Source organism: Cynara cardunculus, assembly GCF_001531365.2.
Source record: "Cynara cardunculus var. scolymus isolate 2C chromosome LG 5, CcrdV1, whole genome shotgun sequence".
Lineage (NCBI taxonomy): Eukaryota > Viridiplantae > Streptophyta > Magnoliopsida > Asterales > Asteraceae > Cynara > Cynara cardunculus.
The window spans coordinates 7991293-7998427 of NC_037532.1; positions in this window are offsets into that span (position 1 = coordinate 7991293).

The following is a 7135-nucleotide window of genomic DNA, read 5'->3' on the forward strand; positions in this document are numbered from 1 at the left end:
AAACAAATCAAATTATACAATAATATCCTATTTTATTTATTTTGGTATCGCAATACATGTATGTGTATATATATGTTGTGTATAGCCAAAAGTTATTTTGAGAAGTGATAAATATTTGAGAAATAAAGAAGTAATTATAGTCCTTCATACAATCAAATATCGGATTTGACTGATTAATAATTGCGACTTTGACTGATCAAAAATTTGCGGTTATGAGAAAAATAGAAAGGTTAGTTTTGTAACTTTTATAAATAGGCGACAAACGGACTCATATGTGATTCAGATATAAATGATATGTTCAGATGTGAACAAATGTAATTCACAAATGAACCTTTGTGATTCACATATATATATATATATATATATATGTGTGTGTGTGTGTGTGTGTATAACAACAACATGTCGTCGCTAAGGGTGCGTTTGGTATGTAGACTACATGGGACAGGACGGGACAAAAAAAATAGTCCCATGTTTGGCATGCCATGGACAAAAAAAACATGGGACAAGGTGGGACTATTTTTAATTTTAGTGGGACAAATCTTGATTTTTTTTGTTCCACCAAAAAAGGTGGAACAACATGGGACTAAAGTTAAAATGACAACATTTTGATTGATTTGTTGTCATTTTACAATTATTATATGATATAAAATAACATTGAACAATATTTAGGGGTAATATGGTCATTTTAATAGTTTTGTCCCGTCCTGTCCTAGTCGTACCAAACATAGGACAGACAATTAGTCCTGTCCCGTCCTGTCCCGTCCCGTCCTGTCCTGTACCGTCCCGTCCTGTCCTGTCCCGTCCAGTCTGCGTACCAAACACTACCTAAAGGTTACAATAATTTGTTTATTAAAAATGAGTTAAGACCTATGACGACAACATTTTGTCGCTACAGACTACGGAAAAAATAAAATAATTTAATTTGATAATAAATAAAATAAATTTAACCCCAATTTTTTCCAAATTTTTAGGGTGTTACACCGTATATATCACAATTTTGGTGCAAGTCTATCCCATAAGTAACCTCATTCACTTAAACCCCAATTCCCCCTCTTACTTTCATGCATCAGCAATTTTAGCCCCTAGACTATAACCTTGCATTAATTACTTGCCACTCTTACCAATCTATTTAAATAGCTCCAAGAATAGGTGTTACAAACTACAGTCAACAAGTCTTTATTCATCTATCAAGTTAACAACTTCTTCAAGATACATGGTTACTTGTACTAATTGATGTCCTTAACAACTGTTTATTATAATCCTTTTCAATGCCATCAACGGTTCGTATTAGACATGTTATTTCAGGCTCACTTAGGGGTTGTTTGTTTACCTCTTAATAGTTTCATTAAGAGACAACATCTGAATCATTAAGAGGTGAATCTTGTTTGGCAAAAAAAAAAATTGTCTCTTAATGGTTTTAAAATCATCTGAATGATTTTGTATCCTAAACCTCCCTTAACCATTAAGCGCACTGATTTCATTGTAAACAATTACCAAACAATTATATTTCATTTTGCATTATATCATGAAAGCCTCTTAATCATTCTGACCACTTAATCATTCTGCACCAAATCATTCAGCAACTGTTAAACAATCGCTTAAACTTTGTATACTTTTCTAGATTGTAACAGGTATATAACACCTCGATAGTTGATAATCTCACATTTCACTATGTTTAACAATGATAAAACATAATCTAAAGCTCATAAGCGATCACCAATAATCAATACACCTTCATCTCATTGACTTATCACATAATTTAACTTAATTCTTGAACTTTTCTTCGCAACCATTTAACACACCATTCAATAACAAAAGAAATCTTATAAATCAATATCGATGATAACCAGACATTCTACTACGCCTTAACAACAATAAAATCATCGTTAATTAAGCAATCATGAATAATTAATACACCTCTCGTTTCACATAATTTAAGAAACCGTTTGATGGTTCTGCAACTATTCAATACATCATTTAACGATAAAAAACAAAATACGTAAATCAAAACTGAAAACTTAACTTCAAATCTATTTCAAAATGATTGTTACTGATAGATTCCATGTTTCACCTTTTGAAGAACACTTGCCCCATCAAGAGCCATGAATAAAAACACAATAACCAACCCATGCTCTCACTCAATCATATCACTCTAATCTTTACTGTTTGCAAAGGTTATTCCAATTCAACCCTCCCTCAACTAATAAACACTTGTTTTTATCAGTTTTTATATTTCCCAATGCAAATACACAAACACATTTTAAAAGATTTTCAAACGATACTTTTCATGGTTAAATTAATACTCTTGGCCTGAAAATCCCGATAAGACCTATTTTTACATCCAAAGTTTGAGCCCCGGACCAACTCAAGCTTTTTTTGGCTTACTAAAAACGGGTTTGGAGGGTTTGGACTCATGTTCGAAAAAGCTCTGGTTTTTATGTGTGTAGATACGCCAGTATCGTGTATTTTCGATTTAAGCCATTTGACCTGAATTGTTAAAATAACATTTAATTTCTAAATATATAAAAAGAGGACTTTTTAACACCTGAGAGTTGGTTTATAGTTTTTAGACTCATCATTGTTGTTTTAAAAGAACACACCCCTCTCTTGCACACAAAATTGACAAACACCCCCATCCAGTCTCCCTCTCTTTCTCTCTCTAATATTCATACAAATTAATCACCGACCACCGACAATAGATCATGCATGTGTCTGTATAATCATCGAACTTGGTTAAAAAGATCGACTGATCATGATCGACATGATGGTGTTGATTCAAGAATCTGCAGCTGATTGAAGAAGAAGAAGCCAGTTGAGTTGAGGATGAAGTTAAGATGGTCTTCGGGTTTGAAAGCGGTGGCGGTGATGGTGGTGATCACGGTGTTGCTGCTGGTTCTGCCGTTGGTATTGCCGCCGCTTCCACCGCCTCCACGGCTGCTCCTCTTGATTCCGGTGTTAATGATGTTTCTTCTTCTTTTCTTGGCCTTTACACCATCCAAGGTCCCACCATAGCTATTATGTCGTCGTTTAATTGGTCTGCTTCAAACCATGCAATGAATCTGGCTGCAAGAAGTTGAATTTTTTGGTTCATTGTCGTTCCTGATATTTATATATTAATATTATATATATATATATATATATATACACACACACACCCATCTTTCTTTTTTGTTCGATAAATATGAGGATTTAGTTGAATTTTTAAATAAAGCAGCCTTTAATTTTGATTAATTATAAAGACTTTGATAATATTTCCCTTCTAATTTTTGAAAAATGTAAAAGGGAAAATTGCATCAAAATGGAACCAACTTTCATCTAATTTCTATTTTGGGAAACTAACTTTCAAAATCGTCATTTTACGGAACCAACTTGCACCTGATTTCTATTTTGGGGAACCAACTTTCAAAATCGTTATTTTGGGGAACTAACTTGTACCTGATTCCTATTTTGGGGAACCAACTTGCAAAATAATTATAGAAAATAATTAAAATTCATTTTTTTTCAAATATTAATGCAATAAAATCTATTTTTCATTTCAAATCTCGTTTTTTTTAATTCAGATATCAAATTGAACATCTTTTAAAAAAATCCAAATTACCACAGTAAAAATTATTTTTTACTAATGCAAAAAAATCAATTTAATAGAAAAAAAAATTAATTGATGCAATAAAAAATAAATATTAAATATCACATTCAAGATTTTTATATCTAACCAATTACATCAATTAGTTTTTTCTATTAAATTTATTTTTTTTTGCATTAGTAAAAAACAATTTTTATTGTGGTAATTTGGATTTTTTTTTAAATGTTCAATTTGATATTTAAATTAAAAAAAGATTTGAAATGAAAAATAGATTTTACATTAATTTTTGGGGAAAAACGAATTTTAATTATTTTTCTATAATTATTTTGCAAATTGGTTCCCCAAAATAGGAATCAGGTGCAAGCTGGTTCCCCAAAATGACGATTTTGAAAGTTGGTTCCCCAAAATAAGAATCAGATGCAAGTTGGTTTCCCAAAATAGGAATCAGATGCAAGTTGGTTCCCCAAAATAGGAATCAGATGCAAGTTGGTGCCTCAAAATGACGATTTTAAAAGTTGGTTCCCCAAAATAGAAATTAAGTGAAAGTTGGTTTCATTTTGGTGCAATTATCCCAATATAAAACAAATTTAACAGCATGATTGACGTCGAATTTGACTATTTAATTAATTATTTAATTTGATAAAGATTAATTCTAAATTTCTTTTTTTAGGGTTAATGATTAATATATAATTTCGAATACTTGGTTTATATTGCTTAAACTTTATCCGATTTCTGTAGAAAGTTTGATTTAAATTATTTATTAAAAAAATGCATCAAAATGGCACATTGGTAAAAAGTTGTTTCTTTGTTTAATAGTTTTCATGAATTATTTTAATTTGATATACAATTTAAAATAATAATTATATATATATATATATATATATATATATATATAACAGGTAATTAATTAATGATAACTAATTAGCAAATAAATTTGGATGGTAATGTCGCTGTTCCATTGATATCGAATTAACCCAATAACCATAAAACTTTATATTTAATTAATATGGTTTATAGAAAGCGCTGTATCGAATTAAACCACATGCTTCACCACTTGTGCAGGTCCCGTTACATTCGTTGTCTATATGATTTATGCACGTTTTTGTTTTAAAAGATTAATTAAAAATGTTTTTGTGGTTGCATTTTGTAACCAGTTGGATTCTTAGTGAATTTCTAGGTCATTGCGGTTTAAGTATTCTAACAAGTTGGGTCCCTGAAAAAATTAACGGTGGTTGTATTAGGGATCCAATTCGTTGTGAAAATGCAATCACAAGCATTCATCTCATTAAATTTTCACAATATAGATCGAAGATATCCATTAAAAACACCAAATCAAATGAGCGAAAAAATCTAAGTCACTAGATTGATGTATTAACGGCTTCTATTTAGATGAGTGATCAATTTAGGAACTTAATTGATGTGTTTTAAAAACATGTTCGTTTATTCAGTAAAAATCATTCCTTGACGTTGGATTTATCTATAAATTTGATAAATGTGAGGACTTTCCTCTCTAAAGTGGCGTTCGGTTCGCAGAATATTTTTGGATGAAATGGAATCTGTTAAAAGAACTTTGACTTTAAAGAAATTGGGATGAAATGTTGTCAGGTTTGACTAGGTGATTGGTTGGCAGACACTGGAATGTAATCTGTTAACGAATTAGAATCTTGTGGTTTGTTTCACGGAATTTAACTTTAGAATTGGAATAAAATAATGCTAAATGATCAAAATGCCCTTTTTTGAAAATTTTGTTTTTTTAAAACTAAAAATAATTATTTAATATGTAAAACAATATAAAATACACAACCCAAATATAACCATAAGTCAAACGATGTTACAAAATCAACGGTAGTCGGCGGTGGTCCAGATCAGTGGTGGTACGCGCTGGTTCAGATGGCGGTGGTCTGCAGTGGTTCAGATTGATGGTGGTCCGCGTTGGTTCAGATCGACGGTGGATCAGATCGGTGGTGGTTCAGATCAACGGTGGCCAGCGATGCTTCAGATCGGTAGTGGTTGGCAATGGTTTAGATCAGTAGTGGTTCAGATCGGTGGTGGTCGGCGATGGTTCAGATCGGTGGTGGTCGGCGGTGGTTCAGATGGCGATGGTAGGTGGTAGTTCAGATGGCGGTGGTCGGCAATAATTCAGATTGACGGTGGTCGACGATGGTCATATTTGGTTTTATGAGATTAGGGTATATTGGGTTAAGAGAATATTTGGTATTATAAAAATAAAGAATTTCATTCCATCAAAATACCATGTAGTTGCTAAGAAATCTTAAATTCCTTTATTTGTGGAACTTGTATGATTTTAAATATTCCTTTCGTGAAAAAGAATGAACCAAACAAGATTGATCAATGGAATTCAACATTTCAATTCCATCAGATTTCTTTAGAATCTACGAACCAAACGTCCTCTAAGCTTTCAGGAAAGAAGCACCAAGACTATAATTACAAGAGAACAACCTCTCTAATTTTGAATTATATTGTTATTATTATGATTAATGATTTATGTTATATTATAATATATAGTTTTACGAATAAAAGTTATGTTTATCATTTCAAACACAATCGAATATAACTTTATTTGATTTTTTTTGTTTAATTTCATGAGACATGCTTTTGTACCTAATATATGTTCATAATAGGATATAATATGACACGTTCACGTAATCTTTTGTTTTAACCATGATAAGTTGTTGGTAAAAGGTTTTTTATTTAATATTCTCATCGTATAATTTTCATGAATTTTGCTTTAATTTACATATAATTTAATAAAAATAAAGTAAATTATGGATTTGATCCATGTGGTTTGTGAATTGTCATTGATTTAGGGGCCGTTTATCAAACATTTATCCAGTAAGTGCTTACAGGTAAAATTTAATATTATTATGTACTTACCGGGTAAGATTTTAGTCCACCAAAACGATATAGTATACACTTGATCTTTGTCTCGCTCTTACTGAGTAAAATTCATGGTCCTTACTATATTCATCCGATGAGGTAATGTTACTTGGTAAACGTTTACCCGAATAAGCGTTTGGTAAACGGCCTCTTAGTCTTTTTTTTTTCATTAATTACATAGCAAGTCTTCATCTATGTAATTTGTCTTAGATTTGGTCATTTCCACCGCCTCCGCTCACTTTGAGGACAAAAGGGTCCGTTTACAATTTTTCTTTTATTCCATTGATTCTTTAATTAGTTTGTTTATATAGGGGTCATTCAAGGGAGAACTTGATAATTTATAATAATCGTGAAATTCAATCTCAACCACAAATCAAATGATAAATTAATAATTTTGGTAATATTAACTTAAATTTTTAATTAAAGGGCATTTTAAGTATTTTAGAAATCTCACCACTCCTCTATCCGGCAAACCTTATTCCTACGAACAACATGTGAACACAAACTACACCGGTTATCACAAATACATCAAATACTATACTTAGATGGAAAAAAATCATATGAATTATAAACATAAGGTAGAAGTTCTTACATATCTCACAAATTTTGGAGTTCTTAAATGATTAAGCCTATATATATATATATATATATATA